The 22,176-nt window shown below is 38.3% G+C and overlaps 1 long non-coding RNA gene across 1 annotated transcript; it reads left to right on the forward strand.

Annotated features, from left to right (window-relative positions):
- The first annotated feature begins 2,273 nt into the window (after positions 1-2,273).
- LOC138190979 (uncharacterized) lies at positions 2,274-11,209 on the forward strand. Its single transcript, XR_011177157.1, has 4 exons — positions 2,274-3,563; positions 3,649-4,424; positions 5,014-5,398; positions 11,031-11,209. It is a non-coding gene; the product is annotated as an uncharacterized lncRNA (long non-coding RNA).
- Positions 11,210-22,176: the final 10,967 nt, after the last annotated feature.

The raw sequence follows: 22,176 nt of genomic DNA on the forward strand, positions 1-22,176 counted from the left end.
AGTTTCCCTTGGAGGAAAAGGTGCTCTGTTTTATACGTGTGCATGAAAAATGACCTTTATGGCATCAAGGTTAAGCTTATTTCTGCGAAATACGTTTTCATTAATTTCGGCAAACTTCATGCGGTAAAATTTACACTATCGATCCCTGAGGGGTTGATATTCGGTAACAAAATTTCTACCTAATTGAATTCATCTAATCGTTTTTGTCTTTTCATTGCATACTTTTGCCAATTTCTATATCCACGTCAATAGTAAAAACGGAATATGAAAACCTACGACGATGACGCAATGGAGTTTCGTAATATTTTTTTCTGTTCTTCGCAATCACGTTGTTAAGTCAAATATACACAATCTAGTAGATTATTAGTGTAGAATTTTCGGTTTTGTTCAATCTTGGAGCGGAAATTAAACTTGGATAATATCTCAGTGAAATATGTTTGTTTCGCCGGGTAAAAAGTGCGGTAAAATCTATTAAGTAGCGTGTAAGAATAACATATCTGTGTAGGAATCTTGAATACTCGGATCTGCGTTTGAACCAGGTGTTTAAAAAGACGTCTCACACTGGCATTGCTACGGATGCATAATTTACGTCGTCGTTATGTTGTCACACACTTCGTTAGGTAGACAGGAAGAAGGAAATAATAATTATGCGCATTGGTGTGAGGGTTCTTAATATGGTCATTATCGAATTTCGTTGGGCTTACGGGCTGAAATATCTTGTAATCCTATCGTGATTCTAAACTCTGCCGCTGAGCTTTCGGAATTTCCCATTCGAATAACAGGATTTTTGGCATTTCGTGGTTATGATTATTTTTTTACTTGTAATCTTTAATATCCATATCAAACACCCACAGTCGTAGGTGCAAGAAGTTTGGTGAAATTTAACATTTTTTGAGCTCACATATCAATAGGAAAAAAACAATAAATCAATCATCAAGTGTTAACCTTTTGAAGCATCCATTTTTACTGGTAGGCAAATTCCTTGAAACTGGGTATAAAAGGGTTCTCGAGGTCACTGACTTGAAAAATGGGATCAAATCTGAGAAATTTTCAAAATTTAAAATGGCGGATCTAATATAAGCGAATAGGATCAATGTTGATATTTTTGGTTCGCGATATTGGATCCGTCAGCATGAGTTTTGAAATTCTGACGTCTGATTTGTTTTCAGCGACCCCGAAAACCCCCGAGTAACAAATTTCAAGCGAATCGAATCAATTTAAAAATTTGGAGTCCACCATATCGGAGCCGCTATTTTCAATTTTGAGAGTTCGACGTCGGATTCGTTTTTAGCGACCACAAAAACTCAAGTTTATCGAGTTCCACTTTTATAGTCCCCATAACCGTTCCACAATTACATTTATTTTGTAAAACCAGGCATTTTCAATACTTTGTTCATTTATAGCGCTCACTATATTCGCGGAATTATCATAATCCCTCGTAAAACATCAACATTGATATCTTGAATCTCTGATAATGCAGAAAAAAAAAAAAAATGACAGCGATGTCAAAAAAATTGAATATAAATCCTGAATAACCGCCGTGTCGCAAAGGTTTAAAAATCCTGTGCTATTCGTATACGTATAGAAAAATTCAAAGAAATTGCGACGGAAGTTAGATTCGAGCCATAAAGAGCCTGAGATTTTCACTACATTCGACCAAAATTAGTTGTAGAAGACATTTGGCACGTAGTTCAAAAGATATTAGTTCAAAAAACGGTAACAGAATATAAGCTTGCAGTTTCTTAAGATGTTATTTTTCCGGAACAAGTCACACGTAGGCACGGGGTGAACGCGCCCCGCAGCATGCAATCAGCGCATCCGCACCTCGTATTCGTGGGTGCACAGAGTGCGAGGGTTCGGGGATACCTGTAACGAGAAGGCGGAGAAGAATTCGGGGCCACCTGCAACGGGCGGCGGTTCAGCGCGGCGCCTGCAAGAGTTCGGGTCAATTCGCGCCTGCGCCTAACGACCGCGCGAGCCAAGCGTGTGTGCGCCTATGGCACGAACCCCGTATGACGCGGCGCAGCGCGGCGCAGCGCAACGTAACGTAGCGTGAGCGCAGCGCCGCGCAACGCAACGTAGAGCAGCGCGCGAAGGCTCTCGCTCATCTCGGCTGGGACGCGACGCGACGATCGTCCCGCGACTCGGGCGCCTTCGTCCCTCTCCGTTTCTCTACGTAACGCGCGCCGCGCCGGGCCGTCGAGACGCGGCGGCGTAAAGCCTCCGTGTCCGTATAACGGGGGACACCCGGCGTCATTCGAAGCCCGTCAACGGACGCGCAAGGTTCACCTTAGTGCCGGTCTGAACGGGAGAGGCACGCGGTTTTCCTCGCGATTAAAATCGTGCACGAGATATATAAAATATATATACATATATATTTATATGTATATACATATATATACATACACACATATATAGTATATATACAAAAAAATATTCATACATAACGACGAATACGGTGGTTGTAATTACTTTACTTAACCACAAATCGTACGCCAATTTCACCTACCAGCTCCGAACGAGGGAACTTAACCAACCAACTAACCAACTAACAAACAAATCGACGCACACGCAACGTGTCACCTCGCGTTTTAAAATCCCCCGCGTGACGGAGAGAGAAATAGAAATAGCGGGAGAGGGGAAGGAATACGGAAAGTAAGAGAGAGAAGGTGCGTGGCGAAATAAACGGCGAGAGGGGGGGAACGACGCAAATATATATATATATGTACATACATGTATGTATGTAGGAAAAACAACAACAAAAAGGGTGACAGAGAAGGAGATTGATGAAAGAAATCTCTCCCGCGATAACGAGAATCTTTTTACACCGCGCGAACCGAGTAATAAAAGATAGTGTGAAATAAATTATTATTATTAATCTTATTATCATTATTTTATTATTACTACTACTACTACTATTATTATTATTATTATTATTATCATCATTATTATTATTATTACTACTACTACTACTACTACGATTATTATTATTATTATTCTCCTCATCGCATGTACAAGTCGACAATTACTTTTTAATTTATTTATTATCATTTCATCGAAACTTCCTTGTTTTGAGAATACTTTTTGTTTTTCTCCTCTACAATAATCCCTCACACGGTACGTTTCACGTACGTTTTTACGATTATTTTCTGCACACCGATATTTTCTTCTGTTCGGTACATAATATAATATAATATAATATAATACAATATAATAAATCGTATTACTTTGTGTGATTGTTATATAGTTGTTCTTCTTGTTGTTGCTGTTGTTGTTGCTGTTTTTAAATCGGAAGTAAAAGAAAAACAAAGGAAAATCATCGCAAGACGGAAGGAAAACGTCGTCGGGAAGCGAAGGAGGAAAAATCTTCGCCGATCGTCTCTGTGGCAAATAAACGTTTTTCCGGAGAAACTTTAACTACACCGCGGAGATAATGATTATATAATAATTATATCATTCCGTAATAAAAATCGTGTGGCATAAGTTTTACGATTAATAATATTATACACGAGTGCAGAATCTGTGTTCATATTTCTCTGGATGCGAGCTCCAAGGCTGCCCAAGTTAGTTTTGCTTTTTGTGTATCCTTATTTAAAGAAGAGTTTGTTTGTTTTTTATCTCTACTCTCTTCCTCTCTCTCGTCGATAGGTCCTGATGATTGTTAATGTTCGGGACCCGTTGAGTCGGCCTGTACAACGTCTCGTACTATAACGAATACATCCGGCTGCACGGTAAACCTGGAATCTTCAATCGCTGCAGATCCCGGAGGAACGGAATTAGTGTGGTTGGAGATATCGTGAAAAACAAAAATAAGGATTAAAAAAAAAAAAAAAAAAAAAACGAAACGTGATTAGAAGAGAAAGAGAACGAGAAGAAAGAAAACCAAAACAACGTTGTAACACTGTGAAGTTTGAATAATAAACACCCACATACGTATAATTCTAAACACCCAACTTTAACGTAATATTGTATACATATGGTATAAAATAACGTATAATATAATCTAATAGTTTATATAATATACGATAATAAAAGTGTTGTTCAAATGATAATCCCAATTGTGTGACCCTATAAACCGTATATACATTATTATACACCGAAATATATACGTGTGTGTGCGCGCGTGTTTCTTGTATGTTTATCAAGCATACAGGTAGTTTGGCCACTTCGGTAATACGATAAACATCGCCCTGAATGCCTACGGAACTTAGTGTTTGTGCGAATGTGTTGCAACCAAAATCGTTTTGTGACCGATTCGACGTTATCATAAGTTCACGCTGCCGCTTAATAATCACCGTTTAAAACTCGTGGACGTAGGTATAAGTACGAAAAAACGGTATATAAGCGTGTAACGAAGTTTGTGCTTCTGACTAAAAACGCAATTAATCAAAAAAAGCTCTGCAAACCTCGGTGAAATCATCGAGGTAAGAGAAAGAAAAGAAAAAAAAAAAAAAAATTACGAACGCACAGAATTGAACGTTTCATTTTTCAAATTAGCTGTGGAAAAACGCTGCGCTGTTATAATTTTTTTTCCACAATTTCACGTCTTGAAACTTTCCCGAGGGACTGTGAAAAACGGAATATTACATTCCGGCATAGATATCCGTATACGAAATTTGGTAAAACACATGCAAGCTTATTCAAAAACGATTTCAACGAAGCTTGTATAGCAGCCTGCAGTTCGTTTATTTCGGAATACAAATTTCCATCCGTTATCATTTATACGCATCGGAGAAAAACTCCCCCTCTCTCTGTCTCTCTCTTTCGCTCTCTCCATCTATCTCTCTCTCTGCAATATTTATACATGCAGATATTTTCGTAGAGACGTATATACATTGTACGAATATAAATATATATACATATATGTATATATAAAACTATAGTTATATATACATACATATATATATATATATATATATATATATATATATATATAATCCTCGAGCGAGTATCAGTCGGGAAATTGGTTTTTATTTATTTTATTTTTATTCACGTGGCACGCAACGAAAGCAGCACGTGCGGATATTCATCGGTCTTCGTGTGGCGTGGGATAAACGGTGGGTAAATTTTTAAAACCCACCCTGCAGCTGCTGCAGAGGTTCGATCTCACGGGATAAACGCGAAGCGTTTCAGGTGATAAGTGATAAAAAGAAAAGTAAGGAAAATAAAATAAAAGAGAAGGAGGCAAAAGTTTGAATATAAATTTGAAAAAAAAAAAAAAGAAAGAAAGAAGGAAACGTGCGATTACGCGATTGAAATATTAAACACGATAAATTGAAAAGTATCAATAATAATAATAATAATAATATCATACCTAATTAAAAAAACACGTGATTGTTCTACAGAGTGCTTAATACTGAAGTGCGGATATACCGACTTCCTGGTCACTTTCCAAAAAGTAAGTACACACACCAATTCGATTTATACATCTGAAACGGAAACGATCATTCTTCTCCCTCTGAGATATATTCCACGAACTATCGTAAAAACGCTGAAATACAACCGTTTCACGTTTTTTTTTTTTATTTTTGTTTTATTTTTAATCTCTGCGAACTCGTTAACGACAGAGAAAGGCTGCTTTTGTACGATTTTTGATCACTCATCGCGGTAGTCGCTTCTTCTTTTATTTCGACGAGAAAAATTGGAATACTCGATTTTGTGGTTTTAAAATATGACCATCCAAGTATACTATAGTTGAAATAAATATTAGACGTACGGTGAATCGAAGGGATAAAAAAGAAAAGAAAAAAAAAAACGATGTCAAAGGATACCGTACGGCGAAGAAAGAAAAACGAACAGTCTTGTAATCTCTCTCGACGGCGGAAGTTTAGTGCCTGGATCGATGTGTGTAATGTGGATACCTGTTGAAATGGTAAAAGTATAATCTGTGCTCTCAAGAGTAACGACGATTTACGTTCGATGAATCTAAACGGCGACTTTCAAACCCCGTGTTGAAAAACACCCAGTATTTTTGAATATAAGGGTTTAACCGACAGTAAACATTAACGGACCGACCGACCGACGACGTTTATTTTCTTTATCTGGACGTATATTTATGTATATATACATATACACACACGTCACACATTCACTCCTCTACCTTTGTGCATACATACACGTGTGCGTAAATGCGTTTCGGAGAGCCCGAGAGCGCCGGTCGGATATTTCGGTGAACGGTCGTTTAGATCTTAAGCAGTCTTATCCTCTTAAGAGAGAAGAGCAAAGTAGGTAGGATAGGATAGGGTATAGGTGGTTAGGTATAAGGCATATATGCCCACCTTATACTACACACTCCGTTGTTACATCCCGTAGTCGTTTCACTCGCGGTGTGTTTTTGTTTATTTACTTTTGTCTCGTTCTTCCCGTCCTTTGTTTTCCTATTTTTTTTTACTTTTACTTATTTATTTATTTTCAGTTTTTTTTTTTTTGTCAACGATTCTTTTTCTTTCTCGTATTTTTCTTGCACGTCTACCCGAGAGCCTTAAGGCGGAATTTTATTTCACCGTTCTCTCTACGTCTCTCTCTCTCTCTCTCTCTCTCCCTTTATATATATATATATATATATATATATATATATATATATATATATATATATATATATATATATATACATAGACATATATACATATATGCGCATAATACGCGCCTCCGTCAACGGATTTTGTACAGATTTTTGAATTTCGAATATAGCCACACACCCGCCTCTAAGGGGCTCAGGAACCTCAAGTCTCTTCCTCCTCTGCTTCGCCTTATATACGTATATGGATATGTATAATACATATAACGTGTTATGAAGATGAAACATTTCGGGGAGGGGGGAGGGGGATGAAGATCAGTCAGTTAATATCACTCCCTCAGCCTTCCGCGTCCGGGACACACTTTTTCTTTGAGTTGAACGATATTATGGTCTCAAAAATTGCAATTTTCGTACCGTCACACTTCATACCTCAAGCACCTTGCAAACTGGTTTATTTTCGTTGCCTTGTTCGGCAGAAATCACGAAGCGGTAGGAAAAGTATGCAACATCGAAAACAAGAGTTGGTACAGCGAGGGAAAGAACCTAGTGAGAAAAAGTTTTACTCTGGAGGGGGGGGGGGGGTCGGATGGAGAGAATTAACGGACAATAAACGACGACTCGTCTAGTCTCGGTTTATCAGCAAACTTAACCCTGATCGTGATTCTATATATATATATATATATATAAAACGACAGCGATATTAGTTTCCGCAAGTCTAACTGTATCATGGTCACTTTGCTTTACATCCTCCTCCTCCTCCTCCTCCTTCTGCTCCTCCGAGTCCTTCTCCTCTTTCTCCCTTCCTCTGGTCCTCACCCCGTGGAAGTTTAGCTGCTGAGCTTGCGGTGTCTCTGCAAAGTCAGCAACTACCACCAGAAGACAAGTCAGCCCCAGGCGCAGAGTGTTTCCGCGAGTCTTTCCATTTTAAATAACTACTATCCTACTACTACTACTACTATTACTACTACTACACTACTGCTACTATAGATCCCTGAGGCTACTCCCTCTAACCGTCAATGGTGATGGGGTATTTAGAGACTCGGATAGATAGGGTTAGCCGACTGAGTAAACCTCGCTTGTTATTTCGATCTTTTTCTGCTACTCAAAAATCTTGAAGGGACTGGTACAGCTGCTTTAGTAGTACATTATGTAACAAGGGAATAAAGTCGACCTTTATTCCCGTGTTACATAATGGACTTTATTACCGATTCAACTCTAGCCGCAATATTTATTTGAAAATTTGTTACTTTTAAATTGGCCTCCTATTTCCCGCAAATGCGTTTTAGGGAAAAATATGCCACTTCTGTCCCGCTTTTAAGATAAAAAAAATTCAACTTCATGGTTGAGTCACGAATAAAAAAAAAAAACATGACGCTGTCCAAAATCGACTTTTTCCTCAACTCCATAGTTTCGATGCCTCGTATCCTTCTCATCGTTCAAATGAAGGAAATCAAGAGAGCAAAAAAATGTTTCTTTCGACCCAGTTATTTAAAGGTTAGTGATTTTTTTCAATTAGCTTAATTGATCGTAACCACTGGTATTATTTTTTGTTTTCGAAATCCTATGTTCAAACCATGAAGAATGATTCATTAAAGGATACGAGGTGTCGAAAGGATGAAATGGGTCATCTGCATCGGCGTGAAAAATTCCTTTCGACACGAATTTCTTCTTCCACACATTATTTCGGTGTGAAATGAACTTTGATCGAGAGATAAATCGGTTTCGGACCGTGTGAAATTTTTGAAAGTAGCTGTCCTGGTCCTCTCGAACCGCAGGCTTTAAATCAAAGGTCCCCATTCATACTTGATAGATCTCAAGTAAAAGTGATAATCGAATGATCAGAGTTCACGTCTGAGAGTGTGAAGATATTTTTGACGTTTCGTGATAACTATCCAACCTATTGATATAATTGCATCAACCTATGCAAAACAGACGGAAAATGATCAATTCAATCGCTTATCCCAGCGAATTGAACCGTCTCTATTTCATTTGGAACACGTCGAGGCTTAAAATCGTGTGAATTTCTATTCTGAGCAGTCCGAGAAGTTGAAATTTTCGCGAAACACTTCAACCCCTCTTCTTTTCTGGAATCAAAATCAGTCCAGGTCAATTGTGCCTCGGCGCGTAGATCTGAATCACATCGGGCACAATAGAAGAAACACGTTCAGTGCTCGTTTGTAAATACGTTGTACGTTGTACATCATGTAAACAAGGTGTATCTGTAATATACCTTCATCCATCCCCTTGTGCAAAGAACAGTGACGTGTGTATACCGTCATGTCTACACACACCATGGGAGGGTTTCATGAGACGTGGTACTGACAAGATTGCTTGCTGGATTTCCCCGTCCTGGTTTTCCCTGTGTTTAATGGGATTTCGCTCAAACAGATTCACTCTGCCTTTCGTTCTCTGACCTGAACAATATATGGGTGGGTCAATTCTTTTCTCGAAAATAGAATTTTTTACGTCCTTGTCAAACGTTCTCTGTTTAACGATTTTTCCTCCTCCACCATCTCAGTCAAAGGTTCGAAATTATTGACCTGGATTTGATCCGATCCTTCGAAACGCATCGTGACAACATGTTGCAGGCTTCCATTTTTGTTCAAGGGTTGATGTTGGTGACGTTGTTGCAACGATGCGTGTCTGGACTCCTTCAAAGTCTTTCTTAGGTTTCAAAACAGTATCGTTTTTCTACTTTTTTTCTAAAAATGTATCGTTACTATAGCTTCTACCTCGTGTTATTGTTCAATGGTTTCAGACGGCCCCATTCTCTGTAACATGCAGTAATAGTGTTTTTCTATACTAGTGCGCGAAGGTGGCAATGCCCGCACAAGCGTGAAGGCGCAGCACAAGCCCGGAGACGAGTTGAAGGGCGAGTGTGGCGCATTCACGCGAGATAGGCATTGCATATTTTTTGCTACACCTGTAATGGAAAGTCCGACATACACGATTATTTTTACACGAAACCACGGCACGATGTCTGTTCAGTGACGATGCCGAGCACGGCAAAGAGTGACAAACTATTCCGTCGGTGGCGCTAGTGCAGCTGTTTGCGAAATGCGCAACTGTGGATAAAAGCGCGACCGTCTTTTTCGCACACCGCTAGCAATGTGCGAAGGTTTATCTTATACCGCCGGAAATGTGCGAAGGTTTTTTTTTCACACCGCTAGCAATGCGCGAAAGTTTTTCCCGCACATGTGTATAAAAGACTACTTTCGGTGCTTGTAAATGGTGCATAAAAATGGACTTTCCATGCAGGTGTTGCAAAATAACTAATTATTCAATTGCAAAGTTACATTTACATTATACGGATTGAATGATTCAATGCTTGTAAAGAGGATCAAGATCGCGAAGAGAAGAGGAAACATCGAGTACCTATAAGGATTCGTTCCTAATTGACGATGAATTATTCTTCTTCTACGGTAAAAAAAGAAAAAAAAAAAAAAAAACAAATCTATACAACATCTTCAGCTCTGCCTTCTCGCAGGTCCATCTTCCACGCTAGTAAAACGTTCGCTACACAGTGTATTACGATGCGGATATTTGTGCCGTGGCGTATATCAGGGAAAATAATGTCGGTGGTTGTGCAACAAGGGGGTCGGTAATGCCAGAGTACCCAGACTCGTTGCATAAGAAATAGATAAATAAGCGTTTTAAAATTATATTCCGATCCGCTGCGATGCACGACGAGAGAAAGAGGGAGAAATTAAAAGAGAAAGACCGAGGGGGTAAGAAGTGCGCCGGTATTTTTCTGGTCCTCCAGGATTCTGTACGCATCTCTGGGTTGAAACACTCCTCTCTTCTCTCTCTCTCTCTCTCTCTCTCTGGCTACCGTGGTGCAGTAAGTCTTACAATAGCCGGGCTCCGCTATATCCTAAAAGCAATCCACCACTTGGCAGAGCAAAACGATTTACCAACACAAATTGCAGCCGGAAATTGCCACGCCCGTCAGATATTACGCAGAGAAGAGACACGTGTGCAGGAGTCGCCTGCCTGCCTGCCTTAAACCGTTATACACGTATGAAAACACACCGCGCAGGATCTACTCGCGATCTTTTTAACGCCCTTATCGAGAGTCGGAGAGAAAAAATAGAGAAGGAGAGATTGAGAGAAATGGGTTGGGGATGAAAAAGAGGGTCGGTTGTAGCTTCTGGAGGAAGTGGGAAAAGAGGGACAGCGAACTAAGGAAACGGAAATTCTTTAAACCCCTCGTCAAACTGTTGTTTTTCCGAGGAAAATTACATCGGAATTTCATGCGCTCCACACTCCATCCCCTCGATCCTCCTGAATAATAAATTACCGACATCCAGCTTCCGGTTTGTGCGCCTACTTCGTGCGCCTAGAGAAACCAAAAAGTAGGGGGGGGGGGGGGGGGGGCGGGGAGAGAATCGATTTCCTTCTGTGTTTTATCCTGATTTTGTAACCGCATTTTTGAACCGGAAAAATCTATTCCGGAAGCCGTGCACCCCGATTTCGCAACTAACGAGACACGTGGTATTTTGCTTTTTTTCAGGTGGCCGCTGCAGTGATACTAGTGTCTTTTTTCCTGGTGTTAAATAGACGGCCTCAAGATTCAGCTCGATATTATGCCCTGGTTCATTCTGTTCCTGCTACTCCTAGCAGTGATGGAGGCCTTCCCTCGGGAAGCAACCTGTTCCCGGCTTCCGGACATATACTGGAACTCCACCAATCCAATGTAAGTCACGTTCTATCATTCGCACGTGTGCCATATCCCACCACCACCACCACCAGCACCAACGTAAACCGACCCACTAAATATCAGGGTTTGTCTGCGGTTCGCTTTGCGGATTGTATGAATTTTCGACATGGAGATTAGTCACTCGCCGTAGCAACGTTGGCACAACGAAACATGATGGAAAAAATTGTTGTTGTAGAATTTAACAACTACTTTAGAGGAGTTGAGTTCTTTCGAATATGAACATGTTTTCTTCGTTACTACTCACCAAATGAATTTCAGACAATCCTAAGAATTGAAGTAACGATTTTTTCTAAACTTGCATCGTTAGGGTAACGTTACTACTAACTTCAACCTCCTCACTTGCGCAACTTGGACTTTCCTGCTTTTCTTCCATTCGTTGTTGTTTGTCCTGACGAAATAATGTTCAAGGATGTTGTTTTACCGAACATCGATACTTTTCATCAATTGTATTTTTACTTCTCATCCCGTTATTCTACTCCCAAGATATCTTGAAAAACACAAAACATTGAAAATAGTGAAATTCTGAACATAGTAGCTTATTATATTTTGATGCTTTATTTTCAAACGCTTTACAATGGTTAACCCCAATTGGTTATACTTCAGTAGAATCGCATAACGTTTATACAGGGTGAAATTCTCCCCAGCTTTAAAAAAGTGCAACAATGACGTCTAAAAATCTATGAAATAATATCTAGTTATTGTTTAATGATCAGTTTTCCTAACCAAAATTGATTGTTTAAATATTGTAAAGCATGGGGAACGTTGAAGTACTAAAAGAAAAAAAATATGTGGAGTAATATTTACCCCAAGTGACCAATTAGGGTTAAGCAGTGAGTAGAATCGTTCGATTTCACTTTATGATGGCTCATTTTGTACCGAACAATATTCCCCAGAAATGGATTCACTCCATTTTCTTCTGCTTTTTTAATAGTCGATTCAATATTGGTATTCATTGATTACGATAAACGTCCGTGCAACCATCTAAGATGAAATATTCATGCCAATAACAATAAAAAAAATTGTTTCATCAATTTGTAGAAAATATTCTTCTCAACAAAATGAGCTGTTCAGTAGAATAACATCGAAATAATCTGTAACTAAACTTGTAACCATTTCGAACCGATTCGAACCAAATTATTATCGATATCCAAACTTTCGTTCACCTAATTCCAATGTTTTCTATTTATGAATATTCAAAGAGATCCTCGTAGCTTGGCAGCACAATCATTCGATGATAACTCAATTCGCGACTTTTACCTTGTAATAAAGTAAATAAACGGTATCGATTTCTGATCAATCTGCAAGCTCTCGGAGAGAATTCGTATTTGATTTACCGCCAGTTCATTTCTCTGCGAAGATACGATTGAAGATTTTTTAGAAAAAAATCGGCTAGACATTTAGTATATAATAAAAAGTACGTAATCGTAGTTTCAATTTCCGAACCTTATTTTTTTTTTTTACTCAAGATATGGAGATTAATAGTTTTTTGAGCCCGGTATAGAGGCGATCGTCCATCGGTTATACGCTTCAATTTTTCCTCCACTTTCTTGTCCGCCGTTCGTTTTTCCTCTCCGCATACCGAAAACGCTCTCGCGGTTATCGCGTGATGTTTTTTGTCCGAGTCTTGAGGAGCTTGGCTCGGATGATGGAGGCGCATTTCTTATCTCGAGACTCCGGTGGAGCCTCGAGAGTCTTTAAGACCGTTGTAAGCCGTCCGATAGGCGAGTATAAATACACACTTAGACATTTCGCCGGTCTCTTTGGATGCAAAAATGAGTCCAACCGCAAGTCGGAAGAGGAGGAAGTTCCTTGTCGTCAGACCGGATGTGCAGGGAGTTTGGCCCCAGAGGCGATGCGATGCAACGCGACTCAAGATGCGGCAAAAATAAACATTGACCATCTCTTTCCCTCAGCTGCACCTTTTGCTTTTCCAGAAAACAACATCGCGGTTGTTTCGTTCACGTTTATGCTACCTGCATAATATTCCCGCAGAAGCGACAACAAACGGTAGGATTTTTCTTCCTCTCTTACTTCCTCCGATGCGGAAAAAGAGAATATCCTCAGGCTTTTAGCGTTGGCAGATAAGGGGATGGAAATAAACAGGACAAATTCATTATTGCGCGGCTTTATTAGACCGTTTCAAATTAGGGAAATAGTTTTTATACTCTTTTCTTTTTTCTTTTTTCTGTCAGAGGTAGCCTTCTTGTTCTTGGGTTAATAACTACCCTTAAAAGTTATGCGACAAGCGTGATAAAATTGATTCTGAATAAACTGAACAGATTTGAGTAAGGTTCAGGACCATCTTCCACTTGCGCTTCGAAATTGTTAGATTATCAATAAAAATATGCGGTCAAAGCTGAATCCGTATACAATTATCGAATGTTTTCTGAAGGGGACCAAAGCGTTGGAAAATCCTGTTTTTTTTTCCGAAAGTGGAATACTTTCTGGATATTTTGGAGTTTCAATTATTGAAAAATTGAATTATTAGACCGAATTAGGCACTGGAAACTTCGAATTACAGCGCAGGGAACTATCAATCGTTATAAGTACTGGGAATCGAAACGAAACGGCATTCAAAATTTTGAGAGCATTTTTCCGCTATTTCATTTTGTTTCAGCAATTTTGCACGATTTCTCGGAAACGAAACTTCCGATCGACTTGGAATTTGGACAGCATCTTTATTACGCACGGTGATTTTCGGGCTATGATCTGAAGTTGCTGGGAAAACTTTGGTTTCTTAAATATTGAGCAAAAAAGCGTCGAATTCCAATGAAAAATCGATGTTTTTACAAAAACGGTCGAATTTGATTCAATTTTGCTTTTGCCTCCGAGTATGGCCCGAGAACTAAAAGTTCTAGGAGCATTCTGGTAAGACTTGACCGAAATCGGTTCGATAGAACTCAAAATATCGTTGCAAAACGAAGCATAGGTATGAAAAAAAAAAAACGAAAAAATATTCAACCTTTGACCCCACATTCCGACAATATTATGAATTTTATGGGATCGATGAAATTTGTTCTATACTTTTCAAACCATTAATAAACATCGTGCGAAAGGATTTTTTTCTTACACTGAGAAAAATTTCATTTATTACAGTAACTAGAAAAATTCTGTAAACCAGGTACCGTTAAAAAACTGTTTGAATATTGTTGGAATTACGAAAAAGGAGGAACGCGTAACTATTTTGCGCTATCGTCGTTTCTTTTTTAGTAATTGCGACGCAAAATCAGTTTTTTCGGTTTACTCTACTTTTTTAGTTAAACAAGGCTTTAACATCAATTTATCGTTGCACACTAGATACTAGACTTTCCGGTAACAGCTAGAAAACTAATTTTCATTTTCTACCTCGAACTATATTTTTCGATTGTGATAAAAAATGATAATATTCAAGGACCGAGCGGTAAACGAAACCAAAAATTTCTCTCAGTGTACCGGAATCCATTTGCTTCTAATCAATTCACGGAAAAAAGTGCATTTTCGACATTTTCACCGCTCCAAGTCCCCTTAAAGGACCTTTCAAGCTGATTAGGCATCAAAAATAGCGTGAAATCCCCCATTACTATCCGTGCCTTTCACGCGATCCTTTACATCGTCGAGGAACCGGGATATCCTGAACGCAGGATCGTAAAAAAATTGGCACTAAAAATTACGTGACTTGGTTTATGTCTACCTAGGTTAGCTATTGCTGCAACCGGTGTAACAGGCACATTTCTAGAGTACCGCCACCTATCCTACCTACACACTATATTCATACGGTATAATACAGCGGTATAATGTCCGCAAGGGCGGAATGATATCGAGGCTTGTTTTTACCCGTCGTAAAATTCGCCGTTTATACCCCGCCAGAGTCGGACAAAAGGGCGGGGGGGGGGGGGGGGGGGGGGGCAGTTTTACGGTGATACAGATAAAACAGTCGTCGAAAATTGGTAAGAAAATAAAATTACGCCGTCGCGGAAGAGGCGAGGAAAAAACTGACGACAAGTTGAAGTTGGTAACGCGATCGTAGACCGAGAAAAGAGTTTATTTTACCGTCGACAAACGTATATTTAGACACGACGAGATAAATTTTTCAGTCGATCGATACAAATTTGTTAACAATTGGCGAATTACGTTTGGACTTGACTAAAATTTGATAATAATAACGAAACATTTGTTTCGCAAATATCGAAATCAAACGGTTGTTAACGGTAAATGAGTAGACTCCTTTTCCCAGTTTAACGAAGTTTTGAGAAAAAAATGATCACTAGTTTCTTATTTTTAAAAACGATTTTGAAGGAGCCAGGATAATATGCAAAATTTAATTTTTAATTTACCAGTTTTTCAAATTTATATCTTCAATAATATGCAAAATATGATTCAGTTACGGTTTAACGAAATTCAAACAGTTCCGATATTGCAAAATAACGGTTTTTTTTCCACAACATTAATCGATTTATTCACGATGACTTTGCTAGATTCAAGGCGATAAGAAAAAGGAGTCCAACATTTTCGCGGCAAAACTAAACCGGAAGCGCGATATCACCCGAAGTTCAAAGTAGTCGGGCTCGATCGACCGATTCCCGTTTTCCCGTTCCAACCCCCGGTTTCGAGCTGGATTACGTAAATTTATTCCCCATAGGGAGGAGAGGATATATGCCTCCATGCGTATGTGAGGGAGTGAATATAGGTTTGTATAAACATTTGCGTATTATATGTACCTCCGTGTATATCGCCTCGCTTTTTTCACTCTTACTTCAATTTTCTTATTATTATTGTTGTTGTTATTATTATTTTTATTATTATCTTTTTTTCCCTTCTATGTTATTTTGCATCGCTCTCCTTTACAATTTCGTTTCCTTTCCCCCGAAGGGGGAATAAGGAACGAAAAATGTGGATGTACGGAGAGAATTAATTAAGACCTCCCGATGATATATCCCCACATCGGGCAATCCGCGAATATCCATGAAATCGCGTGAGGCAGGACAATTGGTTTTTCACTGCCGACGTAATTTTAGATATGTCCTGCAGGGACCTGGATTTGCAAAATTTTATAAGTAATTTCGATGCGGTGCGATTATATATAATACATGTGTATATTTTTTTTTTGAGATTTTCACCTCATTTCTTTTTTTTTCATCGTAAAACGACAAATATCATTCAATAAGTTCGGTGGATTCAGTAAAAAGAATTGAGTCTAATTTTTTTAATTTACAAATTTTTCGAGAATAATAGATAAGAATAATAGAGAATATATTAAACTTGAAGGTGAGTTTTCGATACTGCAGCGAAGAGATTTCAATTAATGAGACAAAGTACTTGATACTCGTATTTACTTAGCCTTTTTACATACGTGCCAGAAATTAATTGTTGCTACTTTTTATTTTATTTAATTTTTTTTTTTTTGTTTTTTTTTTTGTTTTTCTTCTTCTCTCCCAACTAATCCTGATACACGGGAACGTACGTTGCGAGTTTAATCGTGGGTATCCATTACAGCTGAGCGATATTATACACGCCGTGGGCTCTCAGCCAGATTGATAAGTTGTTTAAGTGCCAACTGGTTAAAATCGTGCAAGTGTACAGGATATGCCTATACTACCTACAAGCTGCATATGGGTAATTCTATGCGACCCAACCAACGTCTGATGATCATCGTTTCCGATTTTGTTGCAAAAAATTTTCTGCAAATGCTACCCTGAATTTGTTTCAGATTTTTCATTCAACTTGTCAATTACTTATAAATATTGAGAGTGATTTTGAAAAGGAAGATTCTTGAAACACTCGAATATTCTCATAAATTGTATTTTTCTTCCCAAACATCTCAAGACTGAGTCCGTGACGGGCGAATTTTTTATCCATATTTTTTGGTACTTTTAATTTTTTTTGTTCGACTGAAACATTTTTTGAACTGTCGGAAAATTTCCAAAAAATTTGCAAAACTTTTGTTTTTTACTCGAAACATTTCTAGACTGGTTTCATTACGAAGGTGACAGAAAAAAAAAAAACCTGAAATGTGCTAAAAAAATTGCTCGATAATGGAACCATTCCAGAAATGTTCCAAGTGAAAATTAAAAATTTGAGAATTTTCTGGGAATTTTCAAACCGTTTAAACAAAGTTTCAACTGCTGTAAACAATGAAACTGCTGAATGAAAGAAACTAAAAAAAATCGGCCAATAGAAAATACTGTTCCTGACAATTTTTCGAGTCTTTTAAAAAAGGTCCTTTTAAAAATCACTTTCAATATTTATAAATAATTAACAGTTGATAAAAAATCTGAAAAAATCGAGGGTGCTGTTTCAGAGTTTGGACGATTGCAGAAAAAATTTCCAAAATAATCAGACATGGTAATTGTCGGACGTTGGTCAAGTTCGTATGGAATTCCCCATGTGTCTGTGGGTATAACATACGTGTAAGGAGTGAGTTCGTAACAACTGCATCGTTAGTCATGAGCTAAAATTTAATGCGCATGCGCTGCAATCCGAGAGCAACTGTAAGCCAGGGTTACCAACCGTCGTAAATTTAGACGACAGTTGGCCACGATGTACGTGAACCTGAAATATTTTGACAATTGTTGGTGGTATTTGTGTTTGATTCGAAACTGAAAAAAATGTTTTCGTCAGAGACAGTTGGTCACACTGGAAAACAATCGCACTCGGATTGTAGCGCATGCGCGTTAAATTTTTAGCAGAAGACAGACCGTGCAGTCGGTGGGAATTCACTCCGTATAGAAGGGGTGTACGATTGAAATCGAAAGCGCGAAAATGAACGAGGTTTATAGCTGTGTATACCTGTATACATATTTAATTGAACGCGCGATGCAGATGTATAGAATTATTTCAATCCAGAAAATCGTCGAGTTCAGCGTAGACGGAAAATTCGACGCGTATGCGAACCGTGTGAAATTTTTGAATTCGGTTACGGTGCTCGGTGCTGTTGTTTAACGGCATTAGAGTGCATTTCTATCGCTGTTACCTCGCGTCAATGATTATAGGCCCGGGTAGCGACTACCGATGTGTTTGCCCTCTGGGGTAATTAATGGATGACGATGCAGTAATTAATTTAATTAGATTCATTCAAGCCGCGAGAGAGATCAATGCGGCCAATGCTGAATAATGGGGAACGCGATAAAGGTGGCTGAATAACGCGGGGCTGTGAAAAAAGTTAATGAAGAAAAAAAAAAAAAAAAATGACGGAAAAAAAAAACAAACGAGAAACACAGACAAGAAATATAGGGGGAGGGGAAAAAAATGCGGCTATCCGAGAACAAAATGGTACACGCAGCAGTCTTTAGGGGATCCCCCGGCTGTTGCTGGTTCTGCACAGTTCTTTGTATGAGAGATACTCGTAAAAGTCTGGCCATTTTTTTTTTTTTTTTTTTTCCTATCGCAAGTGACGCATTGTGTATATATTTTGGCGAAAAATCAATTGAATAACCACATGGTAGGAAAATTGTATCACAATGTGTTCAAAGATCGTGTGAAAATGTTTCCAAATTTATTATAAATTTGAAAATGAAGGATGGTCACACGATAGAAGGAATTGACAATATCGCGTATTCGAAAGATTATGCGAAGACCGAATTTGTAGAATCCTGAAATGTAGAAGGGTAAAAATCACAAGAACCACGTGGTAGAAAAATTGGATTACAGTATGTTCAAAGATCGTACGAAAATCTTTTTTTGTACAATTTTAAAATGTAGATGAAGGGTAAAAATGTACGAAACCGATGTGGAGAATCGTTTGAATATTAATATTTTTGTATGTTTCCACATTTATTCTAAAATCAAAATGGAGGATGGCCATACGATTGAACAAATTTACAATATCGCGTATTCTAAAGATCATGCGGAGATCGAATTTGTAGAATCTCGAAATGTAGAAGGGTAAAAATCACGGACGTGAAATACAAAATCGGTAGAGTTTCCATACTTTTTTATGCGGCACTACGTTTATTCTACCGATTTCATACTTTGGAATTCTAGATTTTACCCTGAATTAATGCGATTTCCTATATTTCCACATTCGTTCTGACGATTTTAGATTTCGATTTTTCTACATCTTTACCGGAATTTCTACATTTTTTATAATTCTGAATTTTTATTTTTTTTTTTCTCAACGATTCTACATTTGGGCGTTCTACACTTTTTCCGTTTGTTCTGACGATTCCATGTTTTGGCTTTGTACGAATTTTCACCCGAACGCTGATGACGCTACTCAATATTTCTGAAATTTGTACAACGATGATTCATTCTGGCTATTTGTATTCGTACATTTCCACCTTTTGACTTATCTAGAATACTTCGACTTTCGATATTCAAGAATTCTACGAATCAGATTACAAAGTTTTCCAAAATTAAGTAAGGCCTCCTTTTTATACACGATAACGGTATCAGTTGGAGTTGCGTTTCAAGTCGACCGAATTACGCGATCAGAAGTAATTCCAGGGGACGTTAAACCTCCTTAATCAAGTCACCTTTACCGAATTCACCATTCTAGGGTAAAACTTGACCCGGTCTACTAATCTGGCCCGCCTACAAACCACCGGCAGCAGCTATACTTCGAGGCTAAGTTTCCTCGCGGGGAATCTCGAAGGCTCGAAATACCTTATCGACGATTCTACTGTCTCCTAATCTAGATTAAACACTTTCTCTGTATTCTCGGCGCGCGTCGAGAGCCGACTGCGGCTTTAAGGATGTACGGGGTGTACAGTCCGATTGAAAAAGTGGTGAAACAGAGTTTTGAACAGTGTCACCGAGGCCAATTTGGTTACATTCAGTTACAAAAGTTACCGCGATGGAAGAGAAAATGTTAAAAAACTGAAATTCTACTATTTAAACACCTCGTTCTTGTAACTAAATCATAGAAATATCGTTATTTTGGTATTTTTTTTTTTTTTTTTATTTATCAGAAAAACTAAATTGCTCGACTGATTTTAATGAGCAAAAAGGGATTTTACTCGTAACTGAATTCCTTGAGTCAAATTGTGATTATTAACAACGTGCTTCACAAGGTCAACGTTTGTTAATTATTACGATTGTACATATCGTATATTTATTTATTTTTTTTTTTTTTTTTTTGCGAACCAACGAATTCGAAAAAGAATTTCTGGTCGATTCATGTACAAATAGAACAATCTACTTTACAATAGAATCAGACGAGCTCTACGCATTTTAGTGTATAAAAAAAAAAAAAAAAAACCGGATAAGTGCGAGTGGAATTTTTTTTCTATGTGGTATAACTACAAATTATCTATTTCTGGACTTTTCCCTTTACTTGTGCTGTGAGACTTTGCTCCTCGCCAAATTTCATGGTTCTAGGTCAACGGGAAGTACCCTATAGGTTTTGATGAGTGAGCTTGCGAGTATAAAAATATGTGACATAAATGGTCGTATCTTTTGATTGCGTTGATTCAGAAGCTTGAATTTTTTACACTTTCAAGGGACCGAAGACCTTAGTATTTAATATTAAGTTCGACATGATACCTCTACCTGTTCCCGAAAAAATGGGTCTTGACAGACGGACAACGAAGTTATTCTGTAAGGGTTCCGATTTTTCTTTTGAGTACGGAACCTTAAAAACAGTGAAATAAGGTGGTTCATCTGTTGTTGTTAATCCGTTCACTTTGAAATTAAAATATTGCCTCAAAATGCCTTTATTCTAGTAAAGAAATAATTTTTGGTCGATTATGAGATGTTTTGGACATGTTTCCGAAATTCGGTTTTTTTTTCTTCAAAACTAGCGTTTTTGCTCGCTATGTGAGAATAATTCTACAAAAAATAAATAGCGGTAATCGAATTGTCAGAAAATTTTAACCCCTATCTCATATACTTGACATTTATTTCATACGCAGTGATATCTCGATAAAATCTTTAAAAAAAAAATCAAAAAAAAAAAAAAATGAATGGGTTGACAACAAAAGAACGGCTTCGGTTGTCATGTTTAACTTTACTTTCGTTATATTTCTGATTCGCCACATTTCTGACCCGACCACACGTCCTCGATACGGTCTGAAAGAAAATTTCACCATACCGGAAAATTTCTCCGGGTCACCGCAGCGGCTTCTCGTCCACCAAGTTATGACCCCGCTATCGGACAGACTTTCATGTTCATATTCGATACGGAGCTTTTTCTTTGCCCTGCAGGATCAGTGGTACTGATAGCAAGGTTGAACGGGCGTTTATTGATATTTATATGCCAACTTTCGGGCCGGCATATACAAGATACACAAAGCTGATCAACAACTCCCGTATGCCAATAGAAGGTATCCATCCTCGGAAGTCGCTAAAACTTTATATCTCTCTTTGGGAAACTTTGTTTCGCAGATTTCCTCCCTTTTTGCTTCCTCTCTTTATTTCTTTCTTTCTTTCGTTCATTTTCTTTTTTCAACATTTTTTTTTTCCTCTCTTGCCGTCTCTCTATCGCGGGAACAAACAGTTGCACTGATTGTATCTCGTATTCACAAATTGTATCACGTCGAATTGTTCAATTTTTGTTTTGTCAGAATAAAAAGATTGGGTCAGGGTCGTTTCGCTGAACTGTACAAGTCACCGAGTTATAGAAAATTCTTTCTACGTAATATGACAAATTTTTGTACCTGTTGACGGTTTTAGTCTTCTCTTATTACGAATTTCGTATTTCAGCCGAAGTAAAAAAATACCCTCGAAGTAACGGTACAAGTTTTAAAAACTACCAGGTTGAAGTTAGTCGACGTAACGCGAGGTATCGAAAGAAGGAAAAACCTAAAATTTGGTACCGAATATCGGCGTGGCAGTGTTTTTTGTTTTTTTCTCTTCACTATTGAAAACTCCACCAGCCATCATTAATGCAAAGTGTCAAAAGTCTCGGACCATCCACGATTGAAATTTCCTGGCAAAACTGGTATAAATTTGAAAGGGGTTGATTAACGAACCCTGCACCGATTATCGAAACAACCAAAAACGTTGTAACGCAAACTATTGGATC

This window comes from Neodiprion pinetum, chromosome 5, assembly GCF_021155775.2.
Source record: "Neodiprion pinetum isolate iyNeoPine1 chromosome 5, iyNeoPine1.2, whole genome shotgun sequence".
Taxonomy (NCBI): Eukaryota; Metazoa; Arthropoda; class Insecta; order Hymenoptera; family Diprionidae; genus Neodiprion; species Neodiprion pinetum.